The sequence below is a fragment of the Arachis stenosperma genome, chromosome 8 (assembly GCF_014773155.1).
Source record: "Arachis stenosperma cultivar V10309 chromosome 8, arast.V10309.gnm1.PFL2, whole genome shotgun sequence".
Lineage (NCBI taxonomy): Eukaryota > Viridiplantae > Streptophyta > Magnoliopsida > Fabales > Fabaceae > Arachis > Arachis stenosperma.
Window position 1 is genome coordinate 32,032,892 of NC_080384.1, and position 26,379 is coordinate 32,059,270.

Genomic DNA, 26,379 nt, shown 5'->3' on the forward strand with positions numbered 1-26,379 from the left:
AGTACAATTTATGCACTGTTCAAGCATTCATTCAGAGAACAACAAGTATTGCCACCACATATAATTAATTATAGTCTTTATTACTAAGAACTCATAAATATAGATTACTTCTTTATTCTAAAAAAAATTCTACTACTTTATTTATGCCTGATGATGATGAGAAAAATAAATTACAGCTTAATTGGAAATAAAATCAAAATAGACATACTAATTACTACTACTACTATAACTTCTAAGGTAAAATCCTATAATAATACTATCACAGAGTTAAAGCTGGAATTAGAACTTAACAACCTGTTGTTTTGGGAAGTGGATGTTCCTTTAGTCTGTGGGATGCCTTCAAGAATTAATTTCTGATGCTTCAGCTCCCTTAAGTTCACATCCTTGCTCTTCCTGTTCTCTTAGGTGCCATGATCTTAATGAGTTTTAGCTCAGTGATCATGGCAAATCACACCAAACTTAGAGGTTTGCTTGTCCTCAAGCAAAAGAAAGGAAAGGAGAGGAGAAGAAGGAAAGGCATTTTCACATAAAGATAAGATGAGTTAAAAGATATGAGAAGAAATTAAAAATATTTGAAAAAGAATTGGATTAGAAAAAGATATAATTTTAAAAAAAAAAGATATGAATCAAAATTTAAAAGATAGAATTGAATTTTAATTTTGAAAAGGATTTTTAGAAGGAGTTAAAGATGTGTTGGAAACAAATTTGAAAAGATGATGGATTGAATTGGAAAGCCATTTGTTCTTTTGGGTTAAGATAAATCAAAAAAAAATTTGCAATCATTGGATTTTAGAAATTAGGATAAACTTTTTGGAATTGAAAGTGATAATTTAAAATATGTTTATGCAAGAAATCATGAATTGAAACATAAAAATTTTGAAAAATTGCAAAGAAAAACGAAATTGTACCTCCTCCCACCATCCTGGCGTTAAACGCCCACATGGTGCATGGTTTGGGCGTTTAACGCCCACATGTTGCTTCTCCTGGGCGTTCAACGCCCATGTGATGCTTCTTCCTGGCGTTGAACGCCAGGAGGTCCTTCTTTACTGGGCGTTTTTCTAAACGCCCAGAATGCTAGCAGATTGGCGTTAAACGCCCAGAAGGTGCATCTTTCTGGCGTTTAACGCCCAGAAGATGCTTCTTCTTGGCGTTTAACGCCCAGAAGGCTACCCTTACTGGTGTTGAACGCCCAGTGGGTGCTTCTTTTGGGTGTTTAACGCCCAAAGTATTTCTTACTGGCTTTTTCATGCCAGTAAGCTTCCAAATTTCCCTGTAACTCTGTGACTTTAACCAATTGCTATTTCACCTTTTGAAGATACTTGGACTTAAACCTGTAAAGAAATAATTAATTAATTAATACGAATAAAATTAAATTTTGTGATTGGCTGGGTTGCCTCCCAGCAAGCGCTTCTTTAATGTCTTTTAGCTGGACTGAGTTTTAATCAAGTCTCAGTTTTGAGCATTCTTGCTCAAAATTGCCTTCAAGATAATGTTTGACTCTTTGTCCATTAACAATGAACTTTTTGTTAGAGTCATTATCCTGAAGCTCTATGTATCCATATGGTGACACGTTTGTAATGACATATGGACCTCTCCACCGGGATTTTAATTCCCCAGGGAATAATTTGAGCCTAGAATTGAATAGCGGAACTTTTTGCCCCGGATCAAAGACTCTGGATGACAATTTCTTATCATGCCATCTTTTCGCTTTCTCTTTGTAAATCTTTGCATTTTCGAAAGCATTGAGTCTAATTTCCTCTAGCTCTGATTCGAGACTCTCAGCCATATTGACCTCTCTTACCAGAGAGTCAATTATATCAACATTCATGCAGTCATTTGGGGTGTCTGGATGTTGCATGGCTTTAACAACATTCAGCTTGAACTCTTCCTCATTGACTCTCAAGGTTACTTCCCCTTTTTGGACATCAATGAGGGTTCGGCCAGTTGCTAGGAAAGGTCTTCCTAGAATGAGAGTTGCATTCTTGTGCTCCTCCATTTCCAGCACCACAAAGTCAGTAGGAAAGGCAAATGGCCCAACCTTGACTATCATGTCCTCAATCACGCCTGATGGGTATTTAATGGAGCCATCAGCAAGTTGAAGACATATCCTGGTTGGTCTGATTTCTTCAGTTAAACCAAGCTTTCTAATAGTAGATGCAGGCATTAGGTTGATACTTGCTCCAAGATCACATAAAGCTTGCTTGGTGCAAGTGCCCTCTAATGTGCATGGTATCATAAAGCTCCCAGGATCTTTAAGCTTCTCAGGTAAGCTTTTCAGAATGACTGCACTGCATTCTTCAGTGAGGTAAACTTTTTCAGTTTCCCTCCAATCCTTCTTATGACTTAAGATCTCTTTCATGAACTTAGCATAAGAGGGTATTTGCTCAAGTGCTTCTGCAAACGGAATCTTTATTTCAAGAGTCCTGAGGTAGTCTGCAAAGCGGGCAAATTGCTTATCCTGTTCCGCTTGGCGGAGTTTTTGAGGATAAGGCATTTTGGCTTTGTATTCCTCAACCTTAGTTGCTGCAGGTTTATTACCTACAGAAGTGGGTTGGGAAGCCTTTTTAGAAGGGTTGTTATCAGCACTTGTATGTGACTGATTCCCCACTGGTATTTGAATGCCAGTGGTGGGAGCTGGAGTGGCGTTAGACGCCCCCTCCTTGTTTGTTACTGGCGTTTGAACGCCAGCTTTGTCCCTTTCTGGGCTCGGACTGTCTTTAGGAGGATTCTGAGTATCCACTTGTTCATTTCTTGGTTTCCTGCTGCTTTGAAGTGAGGTATTTAATGTTTTCCCACTTCTTAATTGAACTGCTTTACATTCTTCTGTTATTTGTCTTGACAGTTGTTTTTCTGTCTGCTTTAATTGTACTTCCATGTTCCTGTTAGCCATTCTTGTTTCTTGTAATATTTCCTTGAATTCGGCTAGCTGTTGAGTTAGAAAGTCCAATTGCTGATTGAATTCATTAGCCTGATCCACTGGACTGACTTCTGCAGTTACTGTTTTAGCTTCTTCTTTCATGAAAGATTCATTGCTTGAGTACAGATGTTGATTTCTGGCAACTGTATCAATAAGCTCTTGAGCCTCTTCAATTGTTTTTCTCATATGTATAGATCCACCAGCTGAGTGGTCTAGAGAAATCTGAGCTTTTTCTGTAAGCCCATAGTAGAAGATGTCTAATTGCACCCATTCTGAAAACATTTCAGAGGGGCATTTTCTTAGCAACTCTCTGTATCTCTCCCAGGCATCATAAAGAGATTCATTATCTCCTTGTTTGAAGCCTTGGATGCTTAGCCTTAGCTGTGTCATCCGTTTGGGAGGGAAATAGTGATTCAGAAATTTTTCTGACAGCTGTTTCCATGTTTTTATGCTGTTCTTAGGCTGGTTATTTAACCACCTCTTAGCTTGATCTTTTACAGCAAATGGAAACAGTAACAGTCTGTAGACATCCTGATCTACTTTCTTATCATGTACTGTATCAGCAATTTGTAGAAATTGTGCCAGAAACTCTGTAGGTTCTTCATGTGGAAGACCGGAATACTGGCAGTTTTGCTGCACCATGATAATGAGCTGAGGATTCAGCTCAAAGCTACTAACTCCAATGGAAGGTATACAAATACTACTCCCATATGAAGCAGTAGTGGGGTTAGCATATGACCCCAAAGTCCTCTTGGACTGTTCATTCATATTGTCTTGTCCATTCATACTTACTTCCATAATGGAATACAAGAGATAATTTATATGTTGATATTATTTATTTTCTAGTAGTGGAATAAATAAAAATGGAATATATAAAAATATTTTGAAAATATTTTGTAAAAATAAATTTTTTTTTTTAAATCAAAATAAAAATGAAATAAATAAAAGAAAGCGAAAATATTTTGAAATTGAAAATTGAATTTTTATATAAAATTTTCGAAAAAGTAGTTCAAAATTAGTTAGACAAGATATTTTTTTTTTGAATTTTGAATTTTATGATGAAAGAGAAAAACACACAAAAGACACAAGATTTAAAATTTTTAGATCTAATGCTCCTTATTTTCGAAAATTTTTGGAGGGAAAACACCAAGGAACACCAAACTTAAAAATTTTAAGATCAAGACACAAGAAAAACTCAAGAACACCTTGAAGATTCACAAGAACACCAAGAACACAAGAAAGAACACCAAACTTAAAATTTTTAGAAAACCAAGACAAATTTTCGAAAATTATATTAAAATTAACAAGAAAACACCAAACTTAGAGTTTGGCACAGATTAAACCAAGAAAAATTATTTTTGAAAAAGATTTTCAAAAAAAACTGGTGCCCAATTGCCAAGAACATAAGCCAACACTATAACCAACTGAATTAAAAATGTAATGTATTTTAAAGATGTATTATTTTTATGGATAAACTAAATTTTTGAAAACTAATATTTTGAAAAAGCACAAGAAAAACAAGAAAAGACACAGAACAAGAAAAACTCAAGATCAAACAAGAAAAATAAGCAAGAACAACTTGAAGATCAATGAAGAACAAAGAACACAAGTCGAAAATTTTAAAAGAAAGTATGAGATATGCAATTGACACCAAACTTAGAACAAGACACTAAACTCACGAAAATTTAACAATTAATTAAGAAAAATAATATTTTTGAAAAAATTTTTTTTTGAAAATAAACAATCCTATCAAGATTTAATGACTCTATAACAATAAAAAATAAAAATAAAAATAAATTATTCCTAATCTAAGAAATAAAATAAGCCTTCAATTGTCCAAACTCAATAATCCCCGGCAACGGCGCCAAAAACTTGGTGGACGAAATTGTATCTCTTTATAGAATATGATAATAGAATATGGTCCAAGATCAACTTCGTTCAACTGACCAGCAAGTGTACTGGGTCGTCCAAGTAATACCTTACGTGAGTAAGGGTCGAATCCACAGAGATTATTGGTTTGAAGCAATCAATGTTATTTTATTAATCTTAGTTAGGATGTCAACAAGGATTATTTGGATTAAAAGTGAAATTACTAGATTTCATTATAAAAATAAAAGAGGGAACAATGTTACTTTGAATTGCAGTACTGGGGAATATGTTGGAGTTTTGGAGATGCTTTGTCCTTTGACTTCAACTCTTCCTTGGAATCCTCTTCTCACACGCAGGTTCCTTCCATGGCAAGCTCTATGTAGGGTGTCACCGTTGTCAGTGGCTACTTCCCATCCTCGCAGTGAAAGCTATGCACGCACTCTGTCACAGTACGGCCAATCACCGGTTGGTTCCCGCTCCTACTGGAATAGAATCCCTCTTTTGCGTCTGTCACTAACGCCCAGCAGGTTAAAGTTTGAAGCACGTCACAGTCATTCAATCCTGGAATCCTACTCGGAATACCACAGACAAGGTTTAGACTTTCCGGATTCTCATGAATGCCGCCATCAATCCGGCCTATACCACGAAGATTCTGTTGGGGAATCTAAGAGATATTCATTCAGTCTGATGTAGAACGGAGGTGGTTGTCAGGCACACGTTCATGGGTTGAGGAAGGTGATGAGTGTCACGGATCATCACCTTCTCCACAGTTAGGCGCGAATAAACATCTTAGATAAGAACAAGCGTGTTTGAATGGAAAACAAAGGAATTGTATTAAATCATCGAGACGCTGCAGAGCTCCTCACCCCCAACAATGGAGTTTAGAGACTCATGCCGTCACAAAGTATGTAATTCAGATCTGAAAATAGCATGAGGTACAAGATAAGTCTGTAAAAGTTGTTTAAATAGTAAACTAGTGACCTAGGTTTACAGAAAAATGAGTAAACTAAGATAATTGGTGCAGAAATCCACTTCTGGGGCCCACTTGGTGTGTGCTGGGGCTGAGACTAAAGCTTTCCACGTGTAAAGGCCTTTCTTGGCGTCAAACTCCAGGTTTTGACGTGTTTTGGGCGTTCAACTCCGGATCATGACGTTTTTCTGGCGTTTAACTCCAGACAGCAGCATGTACTTGGCGTTCAACGCCAAGTTACGTCGTCTATCCTTGCGCAAAGTATGGACTATTATATATTGCTGGAAAGCCCTGGATGTCTACTTTCCAACGCCGTTGAGAGCGCGCCAATTGGACTCCTGTAGCTCCAGAAAATCCATTTCGAGTGCAGGGAGGTCAGGATCCAACAGCATCAGCAGTCCTTTTTCAGCCTAAGTCAGATTTTTGCTCAACTCCCTCAATTTCAGCCAGAAAATACCTGAAATCACAGAAAAATACACACACTCATAGTAAAGTCCAGAAATATGATTTTTGCCTAAAAACTAATATTATTTTACTAAAAACTAACTGAAACATGCTAAAATCTACATGAAATTACCCCCAAAAAGCGTACAAAATATCCGCTCATCAAATACTCACCACAAAACTTAGATAAAATTGTAGAGGATGAGAAGAGCGATGCATGGCCACAAACGGCTCGTCAATCGGAGCTCTGTAGCTCAAGTTATGGTGGTTTGAAGATCAAAGAGAGTTAGGTTTTCTCTCTTCTCTTCTCTCTTCCCAATTTCAGCGCCCAACACCCCTCCTTTAGGGCAAAATGAGCTGAAATGCTCATAACTAATATTTATATATGTTGGGTCTTGGGCCCACTTAGGCCCAGTTCACTTATTTTTGTCCATTGGCCCAATTTTGGACCAAAACCTTTAAGATTAGCGCTCTAAATCACACTTCAAATATTTCTACCTCCCCTAATTATAATTCCTCATTTCTTAATCCTATTTACTCATAATCAATTTTCTCAGCTGCAGTACCAGACAGGTCTCAGCCGGTACTGCCGGTCAAAATTCCACTGCGCGCTTTTACGCAGAAAACTATGTCTTCCGACTCGGAAAAACTCACTGAATCCAAATATCATATTTAAATCATCAAATTCCAATTGCCAAATCTTCCAACCATATTCGCTCCTACTTAACTCATTATTTAATTAATTTCGGTTAGACCGGGTATTACAGACAGAAAGTGCACTTCTTGGGTAATTGACACTGGGGTTACAGACCATGTGTCATACGCCCTTGAAAATTTTAAAACCTATCATCAAATAGATCCAAATCTTGTAAAATTGCCAAACGGTTCTTACACCACAAGCAATACAATTGGAACTATTATTTTCTTTGAAAAATTGCATCTTGTTAATGCATTGTATATACTATCCTTCAATTTCAAGCTTATTTCAGTTTTGAAACTCACTGCATCCCTGCATTGCACTATGAAATTTTCTGAAAAATTGTGTGATTCAGGACTGCAGCTCCAAGAGGATGATTGGCAAAGCTGAGGTTGCTGCAGGTCTTTATACACTGAATACAAATTGGTTAAACCTCACACAATCATGCATCATGAATGTTCAAAAGTCATCTGGCATCTTAGATTAGGACACCCATCCTTACATAGCATGACACAATAAAAAAGAACTACAATTTCATTACTTGTAATAATATTGATGTACCTTGTAATGCTTGTCATTTAGTAAATCAAAGAAAACTCCCCTTTCTAGCAAGTAATAAAATTTCAGAACATTGTTTTGAACTAATTCATGTTGATATATGGGGTCCTCTTTCAACTCTTTCAATTGAGGGTCACAAATATTTTTTGACTACTGTCGATGCTAAATCAAGGTATATTTGGGTTTACTTCATGAAAGTCAAATCAGAGTCTTCATATTTGTTACAATCTTTTGTCAATTTGGCTAAAACTCAATTTGGTGAAACTATTAAAGCAATTCGCATTAACAATGGGCCAGAATTTATCATATCTACATTCTATGCTTCAAATGGCATCATTCATCAAAAGACATGTGTTGAAACCCCTCAACAAAATGGAATTGTTGAGAGAAAACATCAACACATCCTTGCAGTAACTAGAGCTCTAATTTTTCAATCGAACTTGCCACATTGTTACTGGAATTATGCCACAAAACATGTAATTCACCTAATAAATGCCATTACCTCTACATTCTTAGATAATAAAACACCTAATCAAGTTTTGTATCAAACCTTACCTTCAATTTCAAATTTAAAAGTGTTTGGATATTTGGCATATGCCAACGCTATCTCTGCTAGTAGAAAGAAACTAGATTCCAGGGCAAGGAGGTGTGCCTTCTTGGGGTTCAGGGAAGCCACCAAAGGATTCGTGCTTCTTGACATGGTTTCAAATCAAATGTTTCTTTCAAGAGATGTAAAATTTTGTGAAAGTTTATTTCTTTTTCACACCTCATGCACACAATAACATTTCTAAAAAGTTACAAGTGATCAAACAATATTTGCATTACATGCCCTATTCACTTATCATTTAGAGAGCCCTCCGACACAATTTACTTTTCCCCTAAATGCACGAGATAGCATCATGCATTCACACACTCCCAACAGCACAACACACCCGCACACACCAGCTACACCTGCTGCCTTTACTTCAAAGACTCCATCTCACACACACTATGGCTAAATCCACTTTAGCTAGCTCTAACACCACTAGCCATGCATCAGCATCTTATTTAGATAAGTAGGCTTCACATATCATTCCTCTTAGAAGATCCACCAGAGAAAGGAAACAACCATCATACCTATCAGATTTTTAGTGTATGAACATCTCTGCAACTTCACTCAAACAATATCCCATCTCACAGTTTTTGTCCTACCATGCACTTTTACCATCACATAAGGCATTCTCTTTGGCCATCTCCACCAACAAAGAACCCAAGCACTATGAGGAAGCTGTATCTGATGCGAACTGAAGGAAAGCTATTGAAGAAGAATTAAATGCACTGTAGCATCTCCAAACTTGACAATTTACAACTTTTCCACCACACAAGAAAGCTATTGGCTGTAAGTGGATCTTCAAACTTAAATATAATCCAGATGACACCATTGATAGGTACAAAAGCTAGGTTAGTGGCAAAGGGATTCACACAAGTCCCTGGCATTGATTATCTAAACATTTTCAGTCCAGTCTTGAAGCTCAGTACTCTACGAGTTGTCCTTGCTCTAGTTGCTGCAAAAAGGTTGGTTTTTGAAGCAAACTGATGTTAATACAGCCTTCTTACATGGTAATTTGGAGGAAGAAATTTATATGCAAGTTCTCCAAGGCCTGAATGCAACTCCAAAGTTTTTTTGCAAGTTAAACAAGTTCCTATATGGACTCAAACAAGCCAGCTGACAGTGAAACAACAAGCTCAAGTCTATTCTCCTTGAGCATGGTTACTTGCAGTCAAAATATGATCATAGGCTATTCACCAAATCATAAAAGACTGGATTCAGTGCTCTACTTGTCTATGTGGATGATGTTGTACTTGCTGGAAATGATTTAAGTGAAATTGAATCAATTAAAGCCCTGCTGGATGCACGGTTCCGAATCAAGGACATTGGTGATATGAAATTCTTCCTTGGAATGGAGGTGGCGAGAAGCATAAATGGTATTGCACTCTATCAAAGAAAGCATGCGCTAGACTTGCTGAGAGATTCTGGGCTTAAAGATTGCAAGCCTTGCACCACACCTATGGATTATTGACCAAAGATGAGGGGAAATTTCTCGATGACAACACTGAATACAAGAAACTTATTGGCAAGCTATTGTATTTAGCTAATACAAGGACTGATATTAGCTATGCAATTGGAAAATTGAGTCAGTTTTTAGTGAAACTAACCACACTACATCTTAAGACATCACATAGAGTATTGAAGTATATCAAAATGGCACCAACAACAGGCCTCTTCTTCCCTGCACAATCAGACTTGTTGGTAACGGGATTCAGTGACTCAGATTGGGCAGTGTGCTCAGACTCGAGAAGGTCAATATTTGCCTACTGATGCAGAATTTATAACCCACAAACTAACCGGCAAGTGCACCGAGTCGTACCAAGTAATACCTCAAGTGAGTGAGGGTCGATCCCTCGAGGATTGATGGATCAAGCAACAATAATTGAGTGATTGGCTTAGTCAGACAAACAGAAAATGGTGTTTGAGAGTTCAATAGCATTAACAATAAATTCAGACTATCAGAAAGCAAGTAGTAAATAAATTATGAATAATATATGGAGAAACAGTTAAGGCTTTAGAGTTATCTATTTTTTTGATTGACTTTTCTTACTAACTATTTTAATCATGCAAGATTTAATTTATGGCAAACTACATGTGACTAAACCCTAATTCCTTAGACCTTTTTAGTCTCCTCTAAAATTCATCAACCACCAATTTCTTGGTCACTTAATTCCAATTAGAGGATGAAGCTTAATTCTAGTTTATATGCCACAAAAATCCTAATTACCCAAATATAAGAGGATTATATGTCACATATCTCGTTAAGTCCAGATAATTAGAAATTTAGGAGAATGTGTTTTCAAGTTGTTGTTCAAGTAAAGCGCTTTTCCAAGTTATACAAGAACTCAATTAGAACAAGGGTCATACTTCCTTTCCACCCAAATTCATAAGATAAAGAACGAAAACAATTCTCGAATTATAAATCAGTACATGAATTAAAATAGAAAAATAATAGTATCAATCCATACAATAGACAGAGCTCCTAACCTTAACAGTGGAGGTTTAGTTGCTCATGGTTCAGAGAAAAAAAACTAGGATTCTGAAAAACTGTAAATTGCGGAATGAGGTAGAAGAGAAGAGAGATTCCGAAGAGTTGATTCTTTTCCCTTTTATATCTAATCCTAATTAATGTAAAATATATTTCCTAAACTGAAATAATATCTTTTCCTATTTTAAAATAAAATACAAATTCAATCCAAATTAATTTAGCTTCATGCACAGCTTTCTGAGTGCTTGGGGGACCATTATGGGTATTTGGATCCACGCTAAACTTGGAAATTCCCAAGTTTAGCGTGGAGTGATGCGTGATTCCTCCTTTGTGCTTTTGATCCCACGCTGAACATGGAGTTCCTCAAGTTCAACGTGGGATTGTACATATGAAATGCAAGAGAAGGGTATACTATTATATATCGTTGGAAAGCCCTGGAAGTTAGCTTTCTAATGCCGCTAGAATTACGTCAATCAAACATCTATAGCTCAAGTTATTTCTATTTGAGTGCAAGGAGGTCGGGGTTGACAACATCATTCACTTTCTTTCTTTTCTGCTACAAAACTCTCTCAAATCCATCCAAATGCTACCTGAAATAAACAGAAATTGCAAACAACTCAAATTAGCATTCATAGTGGCTAAAGGTAATTAAATCTTGATCAAACTCAACAATTTGAATGCAAATTCACTAGGAAAAGATAGAGAAGATGCTCACGCATCACCTACTATTTTTATATTGGAAGCTCCATTGTCTCTTGGAAAAGTAAAAAGCAGACTACTGTTGCCTCTTCCTCATCCGAGACTGAGTATTGGGCTCTAGCATCAGCAACTCGAGAGGCAATTTGGATGAAGAAAAAACTCAGAGACTTGGGAATGGAGTTGCAGAAACCAATAAACTTGTACTGTGATAGTCAGGCAGCCATCTACATTGCATCCAACCTGGTGTTCCATGAAAGAACTAAACATATAGAGGTTGACTGCCATGTTGTCAGGGATAAGATACTGAAAAAATTAATCCACCTTCTACCTATCTCAACTCACCTCTTTAATTTATTTTAAATTTTTTGTGTTGACTAACGTTAATTTTAACTATTTTTTAAAAATATCTTTTAACAAAATTTTATTTTTTTTGTGATTAAATTTTGTTGATCAAAATATTTTTTAATAAATTATTTTTTACTGATTAAATTGTATTTTTATTAAAATCTTTTTTAAAAAATTTGTAATGATTAAATTATTTTTTATAAGAACAAATTATTTTATTAATGATTAAATTATTTTTTTTTTCAAAAATACAAATGACAATTACCCTTGTTGTTTAAGGTTGTCCTTGGAAGATCTATACTTCTCTTTCTCTATATGGCTTTCTTTTTAGATTTTTCTAAAAAATTTTAAAAAATATTTTGGTGTAATACAATTTAACTAATAGAAAAATAATTTGTTAAAGGGTATTTTGAAAAATAAAATTTTTATTAAAGGATATTTTTTTAAAAAAATAGATAAAATTAATATTAGCTAACACAAAAAAATTTAAAATAAATTAAAAATAAATTTTTTTAAAAGTTATAAAGGAAGAGAATGTATATTTTATAAATATAGAAAAAAGAAGTATCATTTTAATATTTTTCGAAAGAAAAGAGTAAAATTTTCTCAAAAAACAACGCTTATAATGGATGGTATATATTTGGTAGGGACTTTCATGGGTTGCATTTACTTGTATATTCAACAGAAAAGATAACAGTTTTTAATCTTTAAGTAATGTTTTCACTTGTATAATCAAGAGGCGTTATCTTAAGCCCAATGCATTTACTTGTATATTCAACAGAAAAGATAACAGTTTTTAATCTTTAAGTAATGTTTTCACTTGTATAATCAAGAGGCGTTATCTTAAGCCCAATGCATTTACTTGTATATTCAACAGAAAAGATAACAGTTTTTAATCTTTAAGTAATGTTTTCACTTGTATAATCAAGAGGCGTTATCTTAAGCCCAATGCTTTGTGTTTGTGTAGGTAGGCATTATTAAATTGATAAAAAAATATTTTTTATTTTTTATCATGTTTAATAAATTTTTAATAATAAAAATAAAAGTATTAAAAAAATAAAAAATATATTTTTAAAAAAATTATAATTTATATTTTTTAAAAGATTTTTTAAAAAAAAAAGATATTTTTTACATAATAAATAAACTAAAAATTTTTTTATATTGTTATATCCAAATATAATTGATAGATAAAAATATTTTTTTTGTAAAAGATATTCAAACATAAAATTACTTTTACTTTTTTATAAGATCTTTTAAAAAAAATAACTCAAAAAAGATATTTTTTTCAGAAACTCACCTAAACAAATCCTTCGTCCAAGATAAAAGACATTTCTTTTTCAATTTTTAGGTAACATTTTTTAAACAATCATACTCAGTGATGGATCTAAAAAATTTTAATAGTGAGGGCAAAATATATATAACATTATAATAATTTTTATGATAGAAATATTATGTTTACATAAAAAATTAGCTATCAAATAATCTACTATAAATTTGTGTATAAATACATATATTATTTAACTTATTTTTAATATGTATTTTATATTTTAAAATTTATATTTTAAGATTTATTTTGTACAAGTGATTATTTTATGTATACGTACCATAATTATTGTTATAATTATATTTTGTTATCGTAAAATATGATTATGTTTCAAAATATAAAATTACAATTAAAATACTAAAATAGTAATTTAAATAATAACATATAATTTAAAATTTAATTTTTTATATTTCATATTTTGAAACCTTGACAATATAATTAAAATGTCTTTTTTTGTATATGTCGTTAAACAATTATTTAAAACTCAACTTTCATACAATTAGCTCTTGATAATATTCATAGTTAAAAAAGTTCATTCAATTAGAGTAGTTATTATGAAAAAAAAACTAAAGCTAATTTTAAAAGAAGAGACACAAATGGATAGATAATATTCTTTCGAGTCGATTTCTAAGAAAGAACACCAATCTTATTTAAATTTAAAAATTGATCATTATAATGGACATCTAATATAAAGTTCTCAAATTGGCTATCAAGTATCGAAAGTTAAATAAAAAATTATTGTGGGGACAAATAAATATTATTATTATATACTACTCAATAAAATTTTAAATTGTAGTGGAGGTGTTTGTCTCCACACCCACATGAGTGAATCTGTCCCTGATCATACTAGGTATATATTAGAATCAACTATTAAAATTAGTTATTAGTATAAAATACAAATTGAAATATAAAATATATATAAAAAATAAGTTAAATAATATATATATTTATATACAAATACATAATAGTTAATTTAGTGACTGATTTTTTTTTTAAATGATGTCTTAAACTAAAAATGTAGTATTGATCATACAAAATTTTCAGATTTTTATGTATTTAATGCATATAAAATATAAAATATTCTTTTTAACAATTTTTTGCAATATTTTTTATATTATCTTTAAAATGTGGTCGTAGGACTCATTTTAGCAAGACATTTAAGATAAAGATAAATTATTATATACTATTATAATTATTATGAGCTATTGCATTATTAATTAATTTTGACCACGATCATAATCGTCGATTATTGAACATTGTAAAGAAATATTAAATGTATTTGATTAGATTTTAAAATAGGTCGTGAATAAATATATTAAATTATGGTATCATTTCTAAAAGAAAAATATTATTTTTGCACTTCAAGTGATCATCATTATAGAAAGTTGAGAATTTTATTATATGAATTTACTTGTGAGGACACATTTTTATACATACTTCTACACATGCACATAATAATAATAATAATAATAATAATAATAATAATAATAATAATAAGAGTCCCGCTAGGGAGACAATGAAGTATCTGTACAATATATACAATGGGCTGTTTATATGGCCCAAATTAAATTAAAAATGACAATAAATTCCATTTACCCTAATTCCTATCCCTAAATCAAATTACCCCCAATTTACCATTGTTGACCATCCGTTACCCTAACCCTTAAACACGTCACTGTCGCTGCTCACCAGCCCCCTTCGCCGCGTCACCAACCCCTCCTCCGTGCACCCGCCTTTTTCGCGACCCACATCAGCTCCGAAGAGAACTGTGTCGGCGACCCCTGCTCGCTGCCATACACCATCGCTGGCAGCATCCACATCGCACCGTCAGCGCTGAACCACCAGACCGGTGCCTTGTTGCCCGACCTTGCACATCCGTCACTGCTGACCCGCCCAGCATCGCCCAGTCTTCGCGCTTGTACGCCGTGGCTGGAAGCATCCCCGTGACATTGTTCACAGCTGAGGATCCGGGCCTTGTGTCGCCGCCTGCCGTGGACCATTCACCAGGAGTAGCACGAACTTCATAACCAGACCGTCGCCGACCATCCACGGTAAGTGGGTTAGTTTCTTCATTCCGTAATTCATTATTGTTGTTTCATCTTGTTCTAGAGACAGATTATGTTGCTGGAATGGTTGATTCTACATGGTGAAAATGCAATAGGTGCAGTTTTAGTATCCTGGAGCATGTGGGATGAGAAATTGGTTGAGATTGTTGCAATTAATTTAACTTTAATGGGAATGGTTTTAAAATTTCGGTATTCTTGATCATGATATTGAAACAACTGCTTGACTTAATTGTTTGCTATTTTCATATAAGCTGATTTGGTAAAGTTGGATAATTTAGTGATTTAGCCCAGTTTTGGATTAGGTGTAAGGGTCTCTCTCTTTTGTTGTTATTATTATTTTAGCTTTCCTTTTGATCGGTTATTTTAATTTAAAAAAACTGGTTTGATTTTCTGGTCTTGTTGATTTATGTTATTTATAATGAATTGTGATCATATTTTGTATCATGGCCTTAATATAACGAAGATGGAAATGATGAATGGAATGAGATATTTAGATGAAACAATTATGGTGGCGATTGGTTTCTGTGATGATAAGTTTTTCTTGGACTGACATAAGAACGGTGGTTTGGGAAAGAAAAGAAAATCACTTGTGTTTAATATGCATCCTCTTCTCCTAGTTCAAGACGTAATTTTTAAGGAACGTGTAAGAGAATTTTTCTTAGCGGCTTGTCCTACGCTTGTTCAAAACTTAAGATATGCAACACAGCATTTGAATTAATTGTTCAAAAGGTTTTTCCCTTTTTACTATTGAGTTGCTGAGTTCTGTATGGCTTTTTTTTCCACCTATGGAAAGAAGAGTTAGATGCTGCCATAGCACTATATAAAGCCTTTCTAACTATTATGTTTTTTGGTTCATTTTTTTTTATTTTCCTTGCTTGCTACACTAATGCTTAGATTTTGAAAAGTTGTAATTGATGTTCCATTTTTTAATTGATGTTTCATTTTTATTTAGTTTGAAGAAGTTCAAGCTAGATGTTCACTATCACACATACGACTTACTTTAATTTTTATTATGAACATATCACATAAAGAGATTAATTTTCTTATATTTGGTGTTAAATAAGTTTATTTAATTATAGAACATTTGGTCCCTAAAGCGTACTCCGAACTCGGATATTCATTCCTGGATCGACATGGTATGGATGGTTACTTCAATAAATACCTGGATGATTGAGTTACATTTATTACCATGCTGTTTAGGTGTGCCATGTTGTTGCTTTGTGTGAATCTAATTTACCTTTATGGTTGTTGTGTTTATAATTGGAGGATTCGGTCTCTCAAACCACTTAAATTCTTGCTGTGGAAGTCCTTTCTCTTAATGGCTCTTATGATTATTTTTTGTATTAGCATCTGTAATGACTATAAGGTTTTTTGCTCATGCTCTTATAATCTTCCTTTGTTGGTTACAAACTGAATAGAAACTTGCATTGGATTTCAGAGGAACTAGCACGAGGAAGTTAGATCACCATTCACGGCACCTAGCATAAGGACGTTGATACAACTTGCCGAAGATTTACTAAATGGGAGGAAGAACAAAGGGAGGAAGAAGTAGCATAATATGGTTTAACTACTGTGAATTTAATTACCTTAAGTTATATAAATTACTTACCGCTTAGAGTCTTGGGATTTATTTATGATACTTTTGGAGGACTTGTTTCCAGTGGATACTTTTTATTTTTTAAACTTCTGTGAATCTGTTGGTGTACAGTTGTTCAGGCATGACACACCTCCGAGTGAGTCAAAATGACCATTTATTTTGTTTATGAAAGTAACCATCCAGTTACATACTGAACTGAACACCCGGTTTGTTACGTCTTAGAACAGGGATATCTCTTTCATATTTTTAGATTTAACTTGAATCTGTTATGATTTTGGACAACATGATCAGTGTTCATGACACAAGATCCAATTATTCCTTTGGAATGCATGCTACAGGTAGTATGAGTTAAACAACACGAAGAATAACCATTCACGAATACTGTGAAAGTGAACATCCAATATTATATAGAAACAAACATCCAACATAAATGTGTAAAAATAACATTGTAATTATTTTCTAAAATGACCAGCTACATACCAAAAGACTATGTTAAATAACAATCTAAAACTTGTAACAAATTGGATAACCAAAGAATAACCATCTACGTTCACAAAAAAAGTGAACATCCGATCACGTACAAAAATGAACATCCAATATATCTCAAATAAAGATAACTATGTATTCACTACCTAAAATGACCCGCTACGTACCGAATGACTAGTTAGTATAGCATAAAGTAATTTGTAACAAATTTACTAATCTTACTTGTAAGATAAAGAATAACTATCATGTATATATAATTCATTTAAATTAATCAAGTAAAATGGTTCATTCCGACCTCAGTAAAATGGTTCATTGAAATAAATCAAGTATAGATCCTTGGAACAATTGCATACAAACCTGAAAACTATATCTTTATAACATAATCCCACCCTCTTCATCTACCCTTGATAATAAATGAATACGAATTGAAACCATATATACATCGAGATGAAAAATAAACGCAAGCACACCCATGTCCAACATATTCTAACTTTTTGCCAAACGAGGTTAACAAAGACAAAAAAGATTGTTACAATCACACCTAAACTAAACAACAAAAAATAAAATGTAACAAATTAGCATGATCATGTTTCCTCTTTCATCTTAGATCAATTGTTATGTCAAATAGCTTCTCTTGAGGTGGCTCTCCATTCTGCTGGTTTGGTATTAAATTCTTTGGCTGCACATTTTTTGTATCATTGCTAGGTTTTTTACCTAAGAAATGGCTAGCAAAGTAGCACTGAAACATAGGATGGTGATAATACATACATGCTTAACCCAGTTTGGCAAAGTAGCACTGAAATAAGTGTCTAAACTTTGCTAACATCTTGTACATTGCCTGTAAAAATCAAGGACCATTGTTATACTGAAAAAAAAGGAAGCTACATAGTAAAAAATCAAACACTGGCATGGTACATTAGTGGCCTCAAATAATTTATAAATTATAGATTTAAAAAAATGAAATTTGGCCAAAGAGGCAAAAACCAAACCAAATACTTAGAATTAGTTCCACATCTTCAACAAAACCTATTCTGAGTATCTCATTAGCCTCATCAAGGACACGAAACTTTAGCTGGCTCAGGTCAATATTTTTCCTCTCTATATGATCCTATACAAAATCAACAATAGCCATTAAATAGACTGAAGCTTCTATTATCAACATTGGCAATAGGTATGAATCATATTGCAAAAATGAAAAACCATTATATGAAACCAACAAATATTATAAAGGCAATACCTTCACGCGACCTGGAGTGCCAACAACAATATCAACGCCTCTCCTAAGCTTACTCTCCTGAGTCTGGTATGGATCCCCACCATATATAAACAGCAAGAACTCAATCCCATTGCACCACCATAATCTTCAAAATCAGCATACATCTAATCAAAGAACATCTGAAACCTAGGTGTCAAACAAACATACACTATAGAGTAGAACGATAGCTTTATACTGACTTTTCATAGTCCAAGAGGGGGACGAAGAGAAGCGTCGCAATCAGGCAGAGGGAACGGTGGCGTTAGATTCGTTGACGGCAGACCACAGACAACGCAAAGAAGACGCGGCGTTTAGAGATGAGTATGGTGCAACACAGGTCCACACAGGCGTGCGGATGTCCGGCGGCCAGGCGACGGCGACGGGGAGCTCCTAGTCGACGACTGACGCTCGACGGTAGCACGAGGGAGGTGCGCGGGACGATGGCAGCAGCGAACACCTAGCTTGAAGGAAACACTCCAATCGTGCGAGAAGACCGGTTGGGTAGCGCTGACTGCTCAGGTTACAGCGGTTTTCATGGAGGTTGGTTCTTCCAGCGCCAGCAGTGGGGCTCTCTTCGGTGGCTGCTTGGTCAAATTGGGGGAGGGGATTTTTGCTAGGTCAACAGGAGAGGGAAGATTAGATGAAGGAGGTAACAACAAAGGGAGAATCCTAATTTCATTCGAATTTGAAATTTGAAATAAATAATAATTAATTACTTTAATTATCATTTGATTTTAATTACAAAATTATCCTCATTGTACACATTGTAGAGCAACTATATTGGTTCCTCATACTTTTCCTAATAATAATAATAATAATAATAATAATAATAATAATAATAATAATAATAATAATAATAATAATGACTGAAATCTGTCTCTTTCTGCTAGGGCTTGTGATGCCACCGTCATTGGGGTTCTGCCTCGCTGTCGTCGTTGGGTTTCAGCCGTTTCGTCGCCATTGGGCCAGTCTTTTGTTGCTCCTCCATCATCTCTGTGCATCTACCGGTTTTTTCTCTGTCGTCGCAAGGCCTGAGCTCTAGTTCCTCTAATCTCCCGTCATCTTCGGAAAAGGATTTCATTGCTCCCCCATCATTGTTGTACACTTGCTCTATCGCTGTTGTCGCGGGTCCAAGGCGCTGGTGTCTCTCCCACCATGCTGTGCCCTGCTGCACCATCATCGTTGGAGGTTCAGCCACCCCTGGCACTTGCTCTACCTTCCCTCTGCTATTATGGGTCCTAGGCTTAGTTCTCTCCTCATGCTTTTTCTTTGTTTTCTATTTAGAAAGAAAGAATGGGAGGCAATCTAGCAACTACATCGGAGAAGCACTCACCCCGGAAAATCTGCTACTGCAAAGCATCAAGAAAGCCAAACCGAATGGAGATGAATCTTTGCCAGATGTAGAAATTGAATTTATAGAGGCTGGGGATAAGGTGAACATGCAGGTGGAGAAAATAACCTCTAAGAAAGTTATGATGGATATGGTAACTGAAAAGAATACGCCAACTACAATTGTGAACGAAACAGGTGCCCGTACTGGGGCATACTCGTATAAGGATATTTTGCTGTAGGATGGTATTGGAATGGTGCTATCATAGAAAGATATCTATCAACTAGTGGCCGAAGACTATAACCAATGTGAGACTAAGGATATGCCCTATGAGGCTCAGGCTCCCTTCGATCCAAAACCTATAGTGAGATGTCATTAGAAGAGTAAGAGGATTGGTGTAAACCATGGAAGTGTTCATTAATTGTTAAATTACTCAGACAAAGCTTTAGTCTTCGGAAAATGGAGTCATGGATGAAGCGAGTTTGGTCTCGGAATGGGGAGGCGAAGATCATTGATCTCACATGGAATTTCTTTCTGGTTTGGTTTATGGATGGAGGAAATTATCAACTTGCACCCTTTGAAGGACTTTGGCAACTAATAGATCAATATTTTTTAGTGCAGTGTCAGAGACCTCTATTTCAACTGTCTGGGGAGGTAATGCAAAAATTAGCAGTATGGGTAAGAATCTCAGAACTTCTGGTAGAATTATATACTGAAAAATTTCTCTGGAGAGTAGGAGAAAAATTTGGTACAATGTTAAAAGTAGACCAAAATACTTCCATCCATTCTAGGGTAAAGTTTGCGCGCTTGTGCGTCAAAATTGATCTCAGGTAAAAGTTGGTGCTAGCAATTTAGGTGTTGGGACAAGATTTTAGAGTTGAATATGAAGGATTGCACTTGATATGCTTTGGCTGTGGCAAGTATGGCCATATACTAGAAGCTTGTCAGGAAGAAAATCAAGGGAAGGATATTGAGTTGTCACCGGGGTTGACTGTGAAAACCCCAATTGTTTCTCCTCAATTGGAGGGAGTGGATAATTCTGGTTTGATTCTAAACTCCTCAAACTCAGATGCCCTATCAGCAAAGACTGCGGATGCAAACTCCAAAAAATCAGGAGCATGAGATAATAGAAAGATAGAGAAAACTTCTAGTATGTTTGGGCCGTGGATGTTAGTGAAAAAATTCCAACGAAGTCCGACTCATAATAAGGATGCTATTGACCTAGGAAAAAAAGACGCATAGCTCTGGATTGCACTTTCAGATTTTAGAGAATGAGGAGTCTCATGTCTCAGATTATGTTCAAGCACAAAAAATAGACGGAGGGGTCAAACAACCTCAAGTCAATGTCCCAAATAGATAAAAAAATAGTCTACCCCAAAAATAGGCCCATTTAGTAAAAGCCAACCTCAGGTCGGTTAGAAGGAGAGTAAAACTGTAATGAATGATAGCGTAGGTATGAGGAAAGGAAGCACTCAAATTTTAGAGACCGCAAGAAAGAAAGGCAAGGAAGTAATCACATCCAATCAAATAGAGGAATTGATGAAAAAATAAGAAGACTATTGGGCGACGCTGAAAATGCTTAAACATGTAAAAACTTTGGTGGGAGACGATGGGTTAGCTTTGGGAGGTATCACATATGTTCGAACACATTTTGTCATCCTAGGAAGATCTCATAGCGGTTGAAGCAATTTGCTATAGGAATGGGTCGAAGCTCGCGACGGCAAACCCACCAGACCCAAGTGCACATGGGGTAGGGATAACTGCATCGTCAATGAGCATTCCAACCTCTGTTTGGGATAATTCGTCGAGTATAGTGGTAGAGCAACCCACCAAAACTCTCAGTCTTGGTCAAAATTGACTATGTCTCATATTTCTTTCTCTCTAAGTGAGTTTTTATTAATATTATAGCATAGGACTGCAGAGGGATTGGAAGCAAGGGTTTTTCCAATTCGGTGCGAGAGGTGTGTTGTAGATACCACGCTAACCTCGTTTGCTTGCTTGAAACACATGTCTCTAGTGCGAAAGCAGGTAATATTACTAGAAAGTTTGGGTTTTCAACCTGTCATCTTGAAGAAGGAGTTGGTTTTTCTGGAGGCATCTGGATACTGTGGAACTCTAATAGCTGGTTGATGTTATTGAGTCTCATAGATAGTTTGTACACTTGAAGGTAGCGTATGGTACAGATCAGGTTTGGCACTTGATGGTGGTTTATGGTTTCCCTCATTTTAGGCTTAGGTCTGCTCTGTGGGAAGGCTTATTGAGAATTGATGATTCCTTACAAGGTGAGTGGTGTGTGGCCGGTGACTTTAATAGTGTGTTATCAATGGCAGACACAAGGGGTAACTCTCAACTATCAAGAGACCAATAGCACTTTGCGGATTGTCTCTTAGGATGTCAGTTGCAAGATATGGGGTTTCAAGGCCAACCTTTCACTTGACAAAGATGATTAATTAGAAGAAGAGTAGATAGATATATTACTAACGATGCATGGTCCCAAAGATTTAATAAAGAGTTGTGAAACATCTTCCGAAATTAAAGTCTGATCATGCTCCTATTCTTCTTCATCTTGGTGAGTTAAGTGGCGGATCTTCTTCTCGGCTTTTTAGATTTATTGCAGCTTGAAAAATATGTGGAATTTAAGAAATTCCTAAAGAGTAACTGGCAGAAAAATGGGCTCTTGAATGAAAATATTTCAAAGTTTATGGAGGCACCAAGCATTGGAACAGTGACGTATTTGGGAACTTATTCAAAAGGAAAGCCCAACTGTTTGCAAGATTGGATGGCATTTCTGTTGCTCTTCAGTTTGAAGTAAACCCTTTCTTAGATAATTTGCAATTCTCTCTATGGAAGTAGCTAGAGGCAGTGTTGATTTAGGAAGAGATTTACTGGAAGCGGTGCTCAAGATGTAAGTGGATTAACTTTGGAGACAAAATAACTCCTACTTTCATAACATTGCCACTTCTAGAAGGAAGAGGAATAAAGTGACTATGTTAAAGAATAATGAAGGAGTTTGGATAGATGATTCCCAATAACTTAAAGATCTTGGGATACAACACTTTTGCAATTTATACATAGTGGAAATGCCTTATGAGAAGTTTGAGGCACCTGACTTGTTTTCTCCACTGACTGACGAGGAGAGAAGTCGACTAGACAATATGGTAACCAATGAAGAGATGTCTTCTCCCTCTTTGTTATGGGTGCTTGGAAAGTTTCAGGACCTGATGGCCTACCTCCGATATTTTACCAGAGTAACTGGGATCGGTTAAATGGCCTTTGGCAGAGTGGGTGAAGAAAGTATTCGTAGATCATGAGGAAATCAAGGTAGTCAATAATACCTTCATCTCCCTTGTTTCGAAAAAAGACAACCCAGAATCTTGTAGTCAGTTCAGGCCGATTGGATTATGCAACGTCACGTATAACCTGATCACTAAAATTATTTTTCACAAGCTTAAAGTAATTATGCCGAAACTTATTAGTCTATCTCAGTGCAATTTTGTTCTAGGGAGGCAGAGCGTGGATAATATTCTAATTGCTTAGGAAGTTATTCATACAATAAGGACAAAAAAGGATAAGTTGGATATATGGAGATCAAGATCGACTTAGAGAAGGCAGATGATAGATTAAACTGGCAATTTATCCAAGATACTCTCATCGAAGCTGGTCTACCAGAGAGTTTGATTAATTTGATTGTGCAATACTACACATCAGCAGATTTGAAAGTCCTTTAGAATAGTGTCCCATCTAGTTCCTTCTTTCCAACCAGAGGTATTAAATAGGGAGATCCCATGTTGTTCTACCTATTTATATTATGTGTGGAGATATTATCTCATATCATCTCGGTGGCAGTAAAGTACAAACCTTAGAAATCAATTGTCCTCAATAGAAGTGGGCCAGATCTATCCCACCTTTGCATTGCAGATGATGTATTATTGTTTGGAAAAGTATTCCTAGATCAGGTTAAGATAGTGAGGGGCATTTTGGACTTATTCTGTCGAAGTTCAAGTCAAAAGGTAAATTATGAGAAATCAAGTGTCTTTTTCTCTGATAATGTGTGTTTGGTTTGGCAAGGAAGCTAGAATTAAGTAGATCTTTAGGGATGAGGCTAACGTCCAATTTGGATAAATAGTTGGGAGTCCCCTTGCCTCATGAATATACTAAAAAGTAAGATTTTCAGTTCATCCTTGATAGAATGACATATCGGCTTAGCACTTGGAAGGCACAAAATTTCTCTCTTGCGGGTAGGGTCACTTTGGCCCAATCAACGTTAATAACTATCCATTTCTATCTCATGCAAACAATGAGACTGCCACTGAGTTTGTGTGATAAGCTTGATCAATTTGCAGGAAATTCGTGTAGGGAAGTAGTAGTGCTGGTAGGAAGGTCCATTTAGTTAGTTGGGAGAAACTGTGTTTTTAAAAAAAATTTGGCGGCTTGGGTTTTAAACCAGCCAGAGTAGTAAACGATGCTAATATCATGAAATTAGCATGGAATTTGGTGCAAAACAGGAATGCTCTTTAGGTCAAGGTAATCAGAAGAAAATATAAATGTGGGGAGAATACCATGCCCATTGTCAAGAAGTTCCAATTTTGTTCAAATGCTTGGAAGGGTATTGCTCAAGTATGGCCTAAATTTGAAAGGAAATTGGTATGGTGGATCGGTGATGGTGATAGCACTCGATTTTGGAGAGATCATTGGATTCCGGGCGTGAATAAACTTAAAACTTTGCTCAACCAGATATATTAGAGGATATGTTGAACAACATAGTCAGTGAATATACAACAAATGACAAATGAGATTTAGGTAAAATTGAGAAGATTTTAGGAGAGGATTAGATCGCTGTTTTCTCTTCCTTGAAAGCTCCAGAAGTAAACTTGGGGGATGATTAGGTAGCGTGACTTCTTAATTCCAACGGTAAATTTAGCATTAAGCCAGTCTGCTCTATCTACTTGAATGCCCTTGAGGATTCTAGGGCTGATTTATTTTTTAAAATTTGGAAAATTGAATCCCCAAAGGATGCACACCTTTCTTTGGCTAGTTGTTAATGAAGTCTTTTTGACCTAGCGTTATGGTAAATCAATTGCATATTTTGATTCGTGACATTGTATTTTGTTTTCTAGAAAATGATCTGCATTTGGCTTGAGCTAGGTTGAATGGGCTATGCTGTGCTCAATGCCGGCTGAAATTAGCATTAGTTATTTTGTTTTGGTGGGGCCTAACTTCTCCAGTTAATGATTTCTTAGTTAGTAAACTAGCTAATTAGGATTTAGCTTGTTGCTTGGACTAACATTATGTAATCTATACATTTGTTGACTATGACTGAAATGTTTCAATTAGAGGTTGGGAAAGGATCTTCTAAGTTGGTTTGATGGAGAATTTTATGTTATGATTTTGCCATTTGTTTGGTTAATGCTTGACTTACTTGATTGGAAAAAATGTCAAGGGGTGCTTTGGTGCCTCATCCCTTAAAACTTTTAAATGTTCCAATACGGAGAGGGATATGTTGTGATGCTGGTTTCCCCTCTTGTCTCTTTCATCCTCTTCTAACAATTGCATGTGGTCCTTATTAATGTGCAAGAGTTTCTATTACAGTTTTTTTCTTGAACCTATTGTTTTTGTTATTGATTCTTATAATCTCCAAATAGATCCTGCTACTGTTGGTGCAAGTCAGAGTAATAGAGAGGAAGTAGATGTTTGGTCAGTCTTTGTAGGCAATGTGAACAGTCTCTTTCCCTGTTTACATTAAAAGCTTTCTTTCTTGCTTAATTATCTCATTCTTGTGATAAATAATATGGTTAATTATGTTAAAGAAATTAAATGTTTCGTGAATGTAAAATGTATGTAAAAAGCCAAACAAATATATGTCAACTAGGAACTTATGATATTAGCATCAGTATAATGTTCTTGTTGCACTGCACTGTTATCTTTATGGCCAAGGCCAAATAACTTGGAATTTAATTTGCAGGGCAAGTGAAAATTTATGGTAAAGTCGTATGTGTATTAAGTTAGAATAATATATTATGTTACTCTGACTATTGGTTTATTACATTAAGCATTATGTGCTCTTATTTATATAAATATATTGTTTATGTGTAATAACATGGTAACAAGTTGAAATATGTCATAATACTCTGGTGCACTATTTATATTAGCCTTGATATTTCTTTCTTTATTTTTATGTTATTTTATATAGTTGATTATTTATGTCTATCGGACTGGTTTTAATATATATTATATATATACGTTTGTATTGTAGTATGCTTGACCTGTTGCCTATGGTTTGACGGTGAAATTATTAGTGATACATCTATTAAAATGAAGAAACTTAAGTTATTAGTGATACATCTATTAAAATGAAGAAACTTTGTTTTAATTAGTGTAGTTTTCAATTCTAGACTGAAGTAGCACTTATATATATATATTGCATATATGGCTTGAAGATGAAACTGAATTGTAAGATCTGTATTATGTATTGCATATTTGAACTGATTTACAAAGTTTGAATGTTTTCTAGCTAAATATTTTAATATTTTTTTTTGACAAAATAAATCCCAAACATAAGATGAGAGTTATTGCCTGCTTGATTTTACGTTTCGAATTAATGAATAACCTTATAATTAAGTTGTTGATGATTTGCTATGTTTTGACTATATTACTATTGAGATAAAAGAAAATAAAATTGAATGATAGTTATAGCAGGCAAGTAGTAAAGGATGTTAGTGTTGATAGGATTATTTATTTTAGTGAT